At 49.7% G+C, this 14515-nt stretch overlaps 1 pseudogene; it reads left to right on the forward strand.

The window, feature by feature from the left end:
- The window catches only part of LOC124230279 (cytochrome P450 2D14-like), a 16362-nt pseudogene extending 4600 nt beyond the window's left edge, over positions 1–11762 (forward strand).
- Positions 11763–14515: the final 2753 nt, after the last annotated feature.

The raw sequence follows: 14515 nt of genomic DNA on the forward strand, positions 1-14515 counted from the left end.
CAGCAGTGCGCAGGGATTCCGATTCTCCACGTCCTCGCCAGAACTATTTTCTGTTTTGATGACAGTAGCCATTCTAATGGGCGTGAGGTGGTATCTCATTCTAGTTTTGATTTGCACTTCCCAAAACGTGAGTGACGTTGAGCATCTCTCCATGTGCTTATTGTCCATTTTTATATCTTCTTTCTAGAATTGTCTATTCAAGTCCTTTGCCCATTCTAAAATTGGGTTGTGTGTTTTGTTGTTGTTGTTTTCAGTTTTAGGAGTTCTCTCTAGATTCTAGATATTAATGCTGTATCTGACACAGTCATGCCCCACATAATGACACGTCCCTCAATGACGGACCTCACGCACGACAGTAATATTAGTACCATATATCCAAGGTGTGTAGCAGGCTATACCGTCTAGGTCTGTGTAAGTACACTCTTAGTTTCCCACAACGACTAAATCACCTAATGACACCTTTCTCAGAACCTGTCCCCATTGTTCAGTGACACATGATTGTATATGATTTGCAAATAATTTCTCCCATTCCATACATTACCTTTTTACTCAGTTGATAGTATCTTTTCACGTGCAAATTTTTAAAATTTTCCTGACATCCAATTTGTCTTTTTCTTCTTTTTAAATTATTTTATTGAGGTCATAAAGTTTTATAACATTATGAAATTTCAGGCGTACATTATTATTTTTCAGTTTCTGTATAGGCTGCATTGTGCTCACCACCAATAGTCTAATTTTCATCCATCACCATATTTATGTGCCCCTTTACCTCTTTCGCCCACCCCGCAACCCCTTCCCCTCTGGAAACCACTAATCTGTTCTGTTTGTCCATATGTTTGTTTATCTTCTATATATGAGTAAAATCATGCGATGTTTGTCTTTCTCTGTCTGGCTTATTTTGCTTCACATTATACCCTCAGGTCCATTCATGTTGTCGCAAATGGGACGATTTTGTCTTTGAGCAGTATTCCAATTTGTATATATGCCACATCTTCTTTATCCATTGATCAATTGATGGGCACTGGGGTTACTTCCACTTCTTGGCTGTTGTGAATAATGCTGCATTGAACATAGGGGTGTGTAAGTCTCTTTGAATTGTTGATTTCCTGTTCTTTAGATAAATACACAGTAGTGGGATAGGTAGATCTGATGGTATTTCTATTTTAATTTTTTGAGAAATCTCCGTACTGTTTTCCATAGTGGCTACATCAGTTTGCATTCCCACCAGCAGTGCATGAGGGTCCCCTTTTCTCTACATCCTCTCCAACACTTGTTATTTCTTGTCTTGTTAATTATAGCCATTCTGATATGTGTGAGGTGATAGCTCATTATAGTTTTGACTTTCCTTTCTCCATCGTATGTTCTTGGAACCTTTGTGGAAGATTAGCTGTCCGTAGATGTGTGGTGTTGTTTCTGGGCTCTCAGTTCTGTTCCATTGATCTGTGTGTCTATTTTTGTGCCAGTACCATGCTGTTTTGATTACTATAATTTGTAGTATATTATGAATTCAGGGATTGTGATGCCTCCAGCTTTGTTCTTTTTCCTCAGGATTTCTTTGGTCATTCAGGGTCCTTTCTTATTCCATATAAGTTTTAGGATTCTTTATTCTATTTTGATGTAGTGTGTCATTGGGATTCTGACTGAGATTACATTGAGACTGTACATTGCTGTAGGTAATGTGGACGCTTTAACTGTGACTATTCTCCAATCCATGTGCGTGGAATGTCTTTCTGTTTGTTGACACCATCTTCTAGTGCACTCAATAATGTCTTATAATTTTCAGTGTACAGGTCTTTCACCTCCTTGGTTAAATTTATTCATAGATGTTTTATTCTTTTTCTTGTGATTGTAAATGGGATTGTATTCTTGAGTTCTCTTTTTACTAGTTCATTATTAGAGTATAGAAATACAACTGATTTTTGTGATTTGATTTTGTACCCTACAACTTTTCTCCTGTTGTTGCTTATTTCTAATAGCTTTTGTGGATGGATTCTTTAGGGTTTTCTATATATAGAATCATGTCATTGGCAAATAGTGACAGTTTTACTTCTTCCTTTCCAATTTGGATCCCGTTATTTCTTTTTCCTGCCTAATTGTTCTGGCCAAAACCTCAAGTATATTGAATAAGAGTGGCGAGAGTAGGGAGCCTTGTCTTGTTCCTGTTCTGAGAGGACTAGCTTTCAGTTTTTCACTGTTGAGTATGATGCTGGCTGTGGGTTTGTCACACATGGCCTTTATTATATTGAGGTGGAGCATGGATTTTGAGATGGTCCCAAATGCTGCTCTGTGACTTTGACCTCCTGAGGTGACCCCTGAGACTCAGTCTCCTCCATGCCTTGGGAATCATAAAGCCAGCTGCCTTACGGGGCTGAGGGGAGGACACGCAGAGTGAGCAGCAGTGACTGGCACGCGAGTGCCCCATCAGTGGGAGCTGCAATTGCACAATGATTGCAAAGGCCATTGAGCTCATGGTTGTACTGTGTGCTCATTGCACTCATGAGGTTTCCTCAAGGCCACCCTGTCCTAGACAACAGGCCCCTAGTCTCGGGAGACTCTGCCTGAATTACAGGCATGTCGGTCCCTGCCCTTCATGTCCATGTTAGGATGACTGCTTGGGAGGGCGTGACACATCCAAAACAAAGAGTGGATAAAGACAATTTGTCCAAGGTCACTGTGTGACCAACATTCAAACCATCCTGCCCCCCTTGCTAACACCACCTGATTCTCTGACAGTCCTGGGTAGAAAGGTGCTGCCCAAGGACAGGACATTCAACTGAGGCCAATGAGAGGCCACAGGCTGGATCTGGGAAGTCCCCAGGGTAACTTTGGGTCTTGCCCTCCTGGTATGTTCCGTGGCCTCCAAACTGCTCTCCTGGCCATCTGGAGATGCAGCAAACCCAGTTCCCCACAGTCCAGTCCTCGGCCAAGAGTGCCGAGATGGCTCCCTCATGCTGTCCCTCACTCCCTCACTCCCCCTGCACAGGACTTTGCCCTGTGGTCCCGCTGCCAGGTCACCTTGGCTTGCAGTGCCAAGCCTGCCAAAGTCCTCCAGGAAGCCTTCCCAGAGAGTCTGGCTGCAGCCTGGGGCAGTGTCCCCACGACCCTCAGAGCAGCTCCTACACTGTCGGCCTGGCCTGTCAGCTCTCTGCCTTCCTGCTCCTCCTCTTGGCATGAGCACCTTGGAGCAGGGGCCCACCATCATCTCCCCACCAGGCTGCGAGTGCCCTGCCAGCACCCAGCACGTGGGACGTCCAGCGGGGCTGGAACACAGTCCAAGGCCTGAGGAAGGCAAGATGCAGGGAAAACGAGGTAAACTGAGGAAGCCCACTGGGCCCCAGCACACTACACCTTCTGGCAATCAACCTGGAGGAAAGAGGAAATGTGGGAATTCAGAACGGAAGGAGCAGCTTTCACACCAAGCAGGAATTTCAAATGTTGAAAGTCAATACCAAGAGACCACAGGTGACCATCTCTAGGTGGGGGATGTCCAGAGGTGCCTTGGGAACAAGTGGTCCTCTTACTGTTAGAGGTGAGGGAGGGAGAGAACTGGGAGGACATGTGGGTGGGAGGTGCCCCCTGCAGGCGCTGCTTCATCTCGGGGAGAGAATTCTCCAGCTGGTTCCAGGATGAGACCTTACCTCACATACCCCTGGGATGGGGAAGGGGGCCTGACCCCTCCCAGGAAATGCCCCTCCCCCACACTCTGGGCTCCTGCCCCTTCCCATCTGAGTGGGTTTTGGCCTCAGAGTTCCCATCAGCTTCACTGATTTAAAAACTCAGCCTCAATCCCACCCCTTTTCCTGTTGAAGAAAGAGGGTGCTGAGGCCGGTGGGCAGTGGCCTTCCCCTGGCATGGTGTGGTCAACCCCCTGCTTGGAGAGGGCAAGAGAATGAGCAAGAGGGAGGGCCTGGGAGCCACATTTCAGCTGGAAGGAGGCACCCACTGGCCTTGGGTGGTGCCAGGGTTCGCATCTTTCCTTGAGGGACCACAGAGGTAGGGTGGGAAGGGATGGAGCTGGAGCAGGGGGGACTGGACCCAGGAAGACAGAGGAGGCGGGTAAAGGGGGAGGACCTGGAATCCATTCTGCCTGGTCCTCAGCAGGCCTGTGTGGGTTTAAGGAAATTACATTGGCCCCACTTGCTTTCCGTCCCTCTGTCTTCCAGAAAGAATTTGAGCAGCTAACTTTCAAGGACAAATGATACTGAGGAGGAGGAACCAGGCCCACTCCTCTGGGGACAGCGTCACATCCTATGCTAGGGCACCCTAATACCCTGAGCTTCCTGGCAGCTCAGTCTAGAAGGGCGAGTACTCATCCCACATTTCTCTGAGTCAGGAAAGTGGACACAGGCATGAGGAGAGTCATCACCTGGGTGGCCACAAGAGTTAGGATGTCAAGGACCAGTCTGTAACCAACTTAGGAAGGGTCTCCTGGCCTCTGAACTGGCTGCTTGGGTGACTAGGGAGCTCTGAAAACAACGCTGCTGCCTCCCCACCCCCAGAGTCAAAGGCGCATCAGTCACAACCAGATGGAAATGGAAGAAACTGAGCCAGGCGCCAGCCAGGTGAGGGTCCGCAGCATCACTGCCATCAGCCTCCAGGCAGGGGGTGGGGGGGTCAGGTTTGGGGAACCACTGAGAACTAGGAGCCCTCCTGCTGGGTCTGCGTGTGTGTGTGTGTGTGTGTGTGTGTATGTGTGAGTCTGTGTGTAACTGGTGCATCTACTAATGTGTGTGTGCATGTGCTGTGTGTCATTATGTAAGCGTGTGGGTAGTGTCTTTGTGTCAAGTGACTTGTGAGTGTGTGATCTGTGTCTGTGTGTGTTGAGTGTACTAGTGTGAAGTGAGGGACACCAAGAACTTTAATCATCGCTCTCCTTGACCACCTTGGTGCCTCTTATATTGTGAACCCCCCTGAGAGTGTCAGTACAACCCTGGGAGGTGAAGGTCATGCAGGAGGCAGGTGAGAAATGGGAAGGTGAGGATGAGTTCTGGGGATGAGGTTGTGACCACATCAGGGAGTGTGAGCCTAATGCGTCACGTCTGTGGCAGAATCAAGTCCAAAGACCCCTGGTTCTTCCTCAGAGCTTGTACCGGGGGGAGATGCTGGGGAGTCAGGCTGAGAGTGGAGACTTCCCTTTTTTCCCCCACCCCGAATAAGCACCTGGAGAAGGGGGGAGGCAAAGGACTTCTGTGGCCCCCCCTGCACTGACCTTCCCTGTCCCTGCACCCTCTGGCAGGACAGTTTTCCATACAGGTAGTCTCAGAGCAGAGGACAAAGGCCAGTCTCAGCTCCTTTATAAAGGGCCCAGGCTGGTCAAACCCTCAGGGTTGGTGAGAGAGCCCTGCCTGGCCTGGTCCTGGTGTGGTGAGGGGCGCCAGTGTGTCCAGAGGACTCCAGTGTGCACTGAGGCAGGTATGGGGCTGCTGACCGGGGATACACTGGGGCCCCTGGCTGTGGCCGTGGCCATCTTCCTGCTCCTGGTGGACCTGATGCACCGACACCAACGCTGGGCCCCACGCTACCCCCCAGGCCCCATGCCCCTGCCTGGGCTGGGCAACCTGCTGCCGGTGGACTTCCAGGACACGGTTTGCAGCTTTACTCGGGTGAGGAAGGTGGGGGTGGACACAGAGGTCCTGGGGACCCCACGTAGCAGCAGACAGTGGGTGTCGGTGACGCCACAGGCTGGACAAGGAGCTGGTAGAAAGGAGGAGGCAGGTGTGAGAGGCCTCCTGGGGGAGGGCAGCTGGGCAGGGCCTGGGGGACAGTTTGAATTTCCCATCAAAGGTCAGAGAGGGCAAAGGCCTGGAGGTGGTGGCCCTTGGCAGTGGTTTCGGGATGCAGTGGGACAGAGATTAAGTTCTATGATCCTGAGTCCCTTCTGATGACATCAGGAGGACAGGCCCTGAGAGTGGGGGAGAGGGTCTGGTCATGAGCCCCATTAAAATCAAGAAATCGAGGTTGAGAGGGGACAGTGACCAGGTTCAAATCTTTTGCTGCTGTGAGACCTCGGGCCTCACTGCTGACCTCTCTGAACCTGGGTATCCTCACCTGTAAAATGGGATGTGACCTGGGCCCACTGACAATGTTGGTGACCTCTGCAAAGTCATAGCTGGGTGGTCTGATCCAACTTGAGGTCTCGACCACAGAGCATGTGACCCCCAGCGTCACCAGGGCAGATGAAGTAGTTTTACCCCCTTGCTCCTGGAGGCCCAGGGATTCCCCAAGGCTAGTGCCAGGAAACTCTGGCTGGCATCCTGCTGGGGACGTAGATTGTCCAATGCCCTTGACCCTTGGCCTGCAGCTGTGCCCTGTTTCATGATGTGTTCAGCCTGCAACTGGCCTGCACGCCGGTGGTCATGCTCAATGGGCACCCTGCATGAGGCACTAGTGTACCGTGGCAAGGACAGCTCAGACCACCTACCTGAGCCTGTCACGGAGCACCTGGGCTTCGGACCACACGCAGAAGGTAAGCTGAGGAGGTGGGGACCGCGGTCCAGCGGAGACTGGGCCCGCAGTGACCCGAGACCAGACAGGGCCAGTTGGAGGCAGGGTGGGGGACCTGCGGTGCAGGGAGGAGTCAGCGAATTTCTAGGGGCGGCAGGTGGATGAAGGCGCCTGTGACAAGGGTGGGGAGGTGGCTGTGGGCGGGCACAGAACCGGGTCTTACAGGGAGTGGGCGGGACCCGGTAATTGGGAGCTCAAGGGGACCTTTCGGGGCTGTGGGAACGAGGAGGATGGAGTCAGTGTGGGCGGGGCAGGGGGCTGGCCGGGACAGTCTCCAAACGGGAAGGCAGTCACAGCGGGCAGAGCTTGAAGTAGGGACAAGTCCTGCCGCCAGTGGGGACAGCTTACGAGGAGTGTGGGCGGACAGAGGGTAGGACGTGTCCCCAGCGAGAAGGAGGTGTAAAGTGGGCGGGATTTAGTGGGAAGGATAATGAGATTGCAGTGGGCGGAACAGAGGCGAGGCCGCGGGGGGTAGAGGCGGGGACTTCATCAAAGGGGCGGGACTAGGAGAGTAGGTCAGTGGGCGGACGAGATTCAGTCGTGTGGAAGCGAGGGCAGGCAAGCAAGTGAGGGAAGTTTTCGCATGGAGGCGTCGACAGGGCACAGCCGAGCCACGCCCCGTACCCGCCCCGGGCGCGCGTGGCAGGAGCAGCAGCGCTTCTCCATGTCCACCCTGCGCAACTTCGGCATGGGCAAGAAGTCCCTGGAGCAGTGGGTGACCGAGGAGGGCTCGTGCCTCTGTGCCGCCTTCGCCGACTAAGCCAGTGAGTGCTGGGCTGAGGGACAGGAGACAGGGATGGAGGCTGGGGAAGAAGAGATGGAGGCGATCCCGCGCAGTACGCCCCTTTAGCCCCGACGCCCTCCTGAAAAAGCTGTGAGCAACGTGATCGCCTCCCTGACCTTCGGGCGCCGCTTCGAGTACAGCGACCCGCGCTTCCTCGAGCTCTTGGACCTAATGGAGGACTTTCTGAAGGAGGAGTCCCACTTCTTGCCCCAGGTACACGGTGGAGGGGGCCAAGGAGCCCCACAGGGGAGCTCCATGGAGGGGGCCTGCGCCCTGCACTGGGCCTTCAGGAAGGAGGATTTATACAGAGGGGTGTTGGGTCGGCGGGCCCCAGGACAGGGCTAAGGAACCTGTACTTCCTTCAGTGGAAGCCAGGGGAGCCCATGAGATGTAGATTTTAGGTTTATCCTTCCAGGGCCCATACAAGGAGCACGGTCAAGGTCCGCATTAGGGAAGACCCAGGTCAACGGTGGGGACACCCAGAAAGGGGCTGGGACCTGATGGGTCCAGGTGAACACCTGAGCACAGGGAGGAGGCAGGACCCCACATCTCTGGCCCAAACAGGTGCTGGACGCGATCCCCGTGCTCCTGCACATCCCAGGGCAGGTCACCAAGGTTTTCCTGGCAGAGGGGCTTCGTGGCCAAGCACAGGGTGACCTGGGACCCAGCACAGCCTGCTCGAGACCTGACTGATGCCTTCTTGGATGACGTGAAGAAGGTGAGTGCTAGGGACAGAGACAGGGGTTGGGTTGAAGGCCCCATGAGGCGAGCTAGGGCAAGGTGGGACCTGTGTATCACCCAGTAAGAAGGCACCCAAGATGATGGGTACAGAATGGGAGGCCTCTGGGGGGCTTCCTCCCCCTTGCCCTGAGCCCACCCTCTCTGCATGGCACAGGCTAAGGGGAACCCCGAGAGCAGCTTCAACGATGACAACCTGCACCTGGTGTTGGCTGACCTGTTCCCTGCCAGGGTGGTGACCACCTCAAACACCCTGGCCTGGGCCCTCCTGCTCATCAGCCTTCACCCAGACGCATAGTATGAGCCTGGCCTGGGATCTTGGTGGGATGGGCAAAAGAGGAGAGGGACAGGCTGGGGACCCTGAGCTTGGTTTGACCACCAGAGCTCTGAGCAGAGGCTGGGCCCTGGCTCACAGGTCAGAGTGACCTTCTCCTCCACGTGGGCTCAGCCCCTACACAGGAGTCAGGAGGAGGGCAGGGGCAGCCCCCTGGGTTCTGACCACTGTGGGGACGCTTGTCTGTGCAGGCCGTGTCCAACAGGAGGTCGATGAGGTGATAGGGTAGGCACGGCGACCAGAGATGGGGGACCAGGCCCGCATGCCCTTCACCATGGCCGTGGTCCACGAGGTGCAGCGCTTTGGGGACATCGCCCCACTGGGCTTGCCCCACATGACGTCCCGTGACATTGAAGTGCAGGGCTTCCTCATCCCCAAGGTGAGCTTTCAGCCCTCCTCAACCCAGGTCAGCTCCACTTTCTGCCAGGTGGCCCCTGAATAGCCATTGCCAGGTGGGGCCAGGACTGGAACCCAAACCTCCTTATCCTCATTTTCACAGTCAGCAACTGCCCCAGGCTGGGTGGGTGTGGGGATGAAGCCGAGGCACGGACATCGCTGTCCATTCAGAACCTCCAGTTGGTGTTACAGGGGGCAAGACACAGTAAAGTGTGCCAAAGTGTTTTGGAGGAGGGACAGGTGTCAGTGAGCATGCCATCGGAGGCAGGTCACTTGGCCCCGCCATGGGGACAGGGAGGATGCCACGAAGCTTCTTGGGCTGAGATTGACTTGAAAGACTCCCCGTGTGTGCCAGGCAGAGATTGTGGTGCACGCGTGTTTGGTGACAGGGGTCCAGGCTTCCCCCAGCCCAGACCACACTCATGCCAGGCATCTCCTGCCAGGGGACCACGCTCATCACCAACCTGTCATCAGTGCTGAAGGACGAGACCATCTGGAAGAAGCCCTTCCGCTTCCACCCTGAGCACTTCCTTGACACCCAGGGCCACTTCGTCAAGCAGGAGGCCTTCATGCCCTTCTCAGCAGGTGCCTGTGGGGAGCCCAGCTCGCTGCCCCTCCTGGGGAGTCTTGGAGGCGTGGAGCCCAGGCCCCCAGGCTCACTGACCCCCATCCCCACCCACAGGCCGCCGCTCGTGCCTCGGGGAGCCCCTGGCCCTCATGGAGCTCTTCCTCTTCTTCAGCTGCCTCCTGCAGCGCTTCAGCTTCTCGGTGCCCGCTGGGCAGCCCACCCCAGTGACCACGGTGTCTTTGGCTGCCTGGTGACCCTGTCCCCCTACAAGCTCTGTGCTGTGCCCTGCTAGAGGGGGACACCAAGCCCCCATCCCACTCCTCAGCGAGGGCCCTGATGTCCAATAAACCAGTCTGATGGCTCTAAGCTGGCTTCAGTCCCAGCTGAGCCTCCTATCAAGCTTCTGGCAGTGATCCAGCCTCTGCAGCCTCCCAGGGCAGCCCTACCCCTGCCTGATTCTCTCTCATCTGGCATTTGACCCCATTTGAGGGTCAAATCAAGCTGTCAGAAGGTGACAGCTTACCCTCCAGTCACCCATGCAGACCCAACAGTGGCTGCCCTGGTTAGTGACTAAGTCCATGTAAGTCTTGATTCCTGGGTGTCAGGGGGCGGGAGGAGTGTGAATGGGCTTCTGATGGAATCAGCCCAATCCCGGGCCGGGTGAGTGCCCTCAGGTTCAGGGATTCACTGCAAGGACTCACGGGAGTCAGAACAGCTGTTATACTCACGGTTATGGTTTTCCAGAGAAAGGATCCAGACAGAATCAGCAGTGGTCAAAGGCACATAGGTGGAGTTCAGGAAGAGTGAACACAAGCTTCCAGCTGTCTTTCTGAGGATTCATGCAGACAGTGCTCAGCTCTCCCAGCAGTGATGTGTGACACAAGCAGACAGTATTGCTTAACAGGGAAGCTCAGCAAGTCTGGTGTCCAGGGATTTTGTTGGAGGTCACTTAGACTCAGAGGGCCACATGGCTGACCTCAGTTACTCAGTCCCCTCTCAAGGTCAAACAGTGTGGCCCAAGGCCCCCACCATGAAGCAAATTGTTGGCAGACACTGTGTGGTGTGACTAAGCCCAAGTTACAATGACGCTCTCATCCCAAGCGGGTAGGGGATATTTCCCAGGAGCTGGTCAAGGGCCAGGCAGTTTTTTGGAATGCGCAGGGATTGCAATCCCCGAAAACTACCAAGTAAACTTTTTACTGTACAGGTCACTCCCCTGGCTTTTAACTCTTACAGAGAAGTGGTCATATTTGTTTGAGTATCTACATTTTGTTAGTGTGAGGGAGGAAATACACACAACATAAAATTTACCATCTCCGTCATTTTTGAGTGTACAGTTCAATGCTATTAAGTTCTCATTTTGTTTTGCAACCATCACACCATCCATCCCAGAACACTTTTCATCCTGCAAAACTGAAACTCTGTCCCTGTTAGACAATAACACCCCATGCCCCCTCCCCATAGCTCCGGCAGCCGACGTTATCCTTTCTGTCTCCGTGAATTTGACTACTCTAGAGACCTCCCATCAGTGGAATCCTACAGTATTTGTCTCTTTGTGACTGACTTATTTCACTAAGCATGATGCCCTCAGGTTCATCGATGTTGTGGAGTGTCTCAGTATTTCCTTCCTTTTTCGGGCTGAATAATACTCCATTGTATGTATAGACCACATTTTCCTTATCTTTTCATCTGTCATTGAACACTTGGGCTGCTTCTACCTTGTAGCTATTGTGAATAATGCTTCAGTGAACATAGGTACAAATGTGTCTTTGACACTCTGCTTTCAATTTTCAATAGATAACCACTGAATTGCTTTCCACAGGAGCTGTACCAATTTACACTCCCACCAGCGGTGCACCACGGTTCTGGTACTCCACGTCCTAGCCCAAACCATTTCCTGTTTTGATGCTAGTAGCCATTCTAATGGGTGAGAAGTGATATCTCACTGTGGTTTCAATTTGCATTTCCCAAGTGATGAGTGATGTTGAGCATCTTTTCATGTGCTTCTTGTCCATTTATGTATCTTCTTTGAAGAAATGTCTATTCAACTCCTTTGCCCATTTTCAAAGTGGGTTGGGTGTTTTGCTGTTATAGTTGTTTTTAAGTTTTAAAAGGTCTCTGTATATTCTAGATACTAATCTCTTATCAGATATAGTCATGTGCCACATAGCAATGTGTCAGTCAACAAGAGACCACAAGTATGATGGTGGTCCCATAAAATTAGTACCATATAACCTAGGTGTGTAATAGGTTATACCATGTGGGTTTCTGCAAGTACACTCTATGATGTTCACACAACAAAATTTTCTATGGACACATTTCTCAGAACCTGTTCCCGTTCTTAAGCAACATGTGACTACATAAGGTTTGCAAATATGTTTCCCATTCCATAGGTTGGCTTTTCACTCTGTTGATGGTATCTTTTTTTTTTTTTTTGAGGAAGATTAGCCCTGAGCTAACATCTGCCACCAATCCTCCTCTTTTTGTTGAGGAAGATTCGCCTTGAGCTGACATCCGTGCCCATCTTCCTCCACTTTATATGTGGGACACCTACCACAGCATGGCTTGCCAAGTGGTGCCATGTCTGCACCCGGGATCCAAACCAGCGAACCCTGGGCTGCCAAAGCGGAACGTGCCAACTTAACCATTGCGCCACCGGGCTGGCCCCTGATGATATCTTTTGATGCACAAAATTTTTTAATTTTCATGATACCCAATTTGTCTACTTTTTCTTTTGTTGCCTACCCCTTTGGTGTCATATCCGTATGTCATGTCCATATCTCACTGTTAAGAACATTTTGTCCTATGTTTTCTTCTAAGAATTTTCTAGTTTTAACTCTTACATTTAAGTCTTTGATCCATTTTGAATTAATTTTTTGTATGATGCTACGTGAAAGTCCAACATCATTATTTGCGTTAAGATATCCGTATTTCCTAGCACTGTTTGTTGAAAAGACCATCCTTTCTCCATTGAATGGTCTTGGCACCCAGGTCAAAATCATTGGACTGTACATGAGAGTTTGTTTCTGGGCCTTCTGTTCTCTTCCGTTGGTCTATATCTCTGTCTTTATGCCGCTACCACAGTGCATTGATTACTGTAGCTTTGTAGTAATTTTTGAAATCTGGAAGTATGAGTTTTATTCTTTTTAAAGATTGTTTTGGCTATTTGGGGTCCCTTGAGATTCCATGTGAATTTTAGGATTCATTTTTCTATTTCTGCAAAAAAGTCATTAGGATTTAGATAGGGATTGCATTAAATCTGGAGATCACATTGAGTAGTCTTGATATCTTTACCACATTAAGTCTTCCATCCATGAACATAGGATGTCTTTCCATTTACTTGTGTCTTTTTTGATTTCTTTCAGCAATGTTTTGTAGTTTTCATAGTAAAGTCTTTCACTGATTTGGTTAAGTTAATTCCTAAGTATTTTATTCTTTTTGATGCTATTGTAAATCAAATTGTTTTTCTAATTTCATTTTGGATTGTTCATTGTTACTGTATAGAAATACAGCTGATTTTTATGCATTGATTTTCTTTCTTTCTTTTTTTTTCTGAGGAAGATCAGCCCTGAGCTAACATCTGTGCCCATTTTCCTCTACTTTATATGTGGGACGCCTGCCACAGCATGCCTTGATGGGCGGTGCCATGTCTGCACCCAGGATCTGAACTGGTGGACCCCAGGCCGCCAAAGCGGAATGTGCGCAGTTAACCCCTGCGCCACAGGACCGGCCCCTGATTTTCTATTCTTGCTACTTTGCCGAATTTGTTTGTAAGTTCTAACATGGTTCTTTGTAGAATCTGTAGTTTTTTCTACATACCATCTCGTATCATCTGCACACAAAGACAGTGTTAGTTCTTATTTTCCAGTTTGGCTGCCTTTTATTCCTTTTCCTTTCCTAGTTGCTCTGGCTATGACTTTCAGTGCTCTGGTGAATGGAAGTGGCAAAAGTGACCATCCTTTTTTTATTCCTGATGTTAAAGGAAAAGTTTTTAGTTTTTACAATTCAGTATCATGCTTGCTGTGGATTTTTCATATATGGCTTGTGTTATGTTGAGGTAGTTTCCTTCTGTTCCTAGTTTTTTGAGTGGTTTTGACATGAAAGAGTGTTGAATTTTGTCAAATGCCCTTTCTCCATCAATTGAAATGATCACGTAGTTTTTGTCCTTCATTCTGTTAACATAGTGTATAACATTGACCAATTTTTATATGTTGAATGATTCTTGAATTCCATTAATAAACCCCACCTGGTCATAATCCTTTCCCGCTTGTATAATCCTTTCAATACACTGCTCAATTTGGTTTGCTAATATTTTCTTGAGGATTTTTTCATCAATGTTTATAAAGATATTGGTCTGTCATTTTCTTTTCTTGTAGTGTCTTTCTTTGACTTTGAAATAGATAATGCTGGCCTCATTGAATAGGTTAGGAACTGTTCCCGCCTCTTCCATTTTGTGGAAATGTTTGACTAGGATTCACGTTAGTTCTTCTTTAAACATTTGGTAGAATTCAACAGTGAAGCCGTCAGGTCCAGGACATTTCTTTTTCAGGAGATTTTTGATTACTTATTCAATCTCCTTATTAATTAAAGGTCTTCAGATTTTCTACTTCTTTATGATTCATTCCTGGTAGCTTGTCTGTTTCTAGAATTTGTCCATTTCATCAACAGGTTATTCAATTTGTTGGCATACAGTTGTTCACAGAACTCTCTTATAATGCTTTTTATTTCTGTAGAATTGGTAGTAATGTGCCCACTTTCATTTCTGATGTTAGTAATCTGAGTCTTCTCTCTTTTTTTGTTAGCCCATCTAGCTAAATGTTTGTCAGCTTTGATCTTTTTGAAGAGCCAACTTTTGGTTTAATTGGTTTTCTCTATTATTCATCTAGTCGCCATTTCCTTTATCTCTGCTCTATAACATTCCCTTCATTCTGCTAGCTTTGAGTTTAGTTTGCTCTTCCTTTTCTAGTTCTTTGAGGTGTAGAGTTAAGAAATTGATTTGCTATCTGTAATAATGTAGCCATTCACAATTATAAACTTCCCTCTGAACATGATTTTTGCTGGATTCCACAAGTTTTGCTATATTGTGTTATCATTTTCATTCATCTCAAGCTATTCTACTTTCTCTTATGATTTCTTCTTTGACCCATTGGTTGTTTTTGAATATGTTGTTTAATTTCCACATATTTGTGAA

This window comes from Equus quagga, chromosome 19 (genome assembly GCF_021613505.1).
Source record: "Equus quagga isolate Etosha38 chromosome 19, UCLA_HA_Equagga_1.0, whole genome shotgun sequence".
Classification (NCBI taxonomy): domain Eukaryota; kingdom Metazoa; phylum Chordata; class Mammalia; order Perissodactyla; family Equidae; genus Equus; species Equus quagga.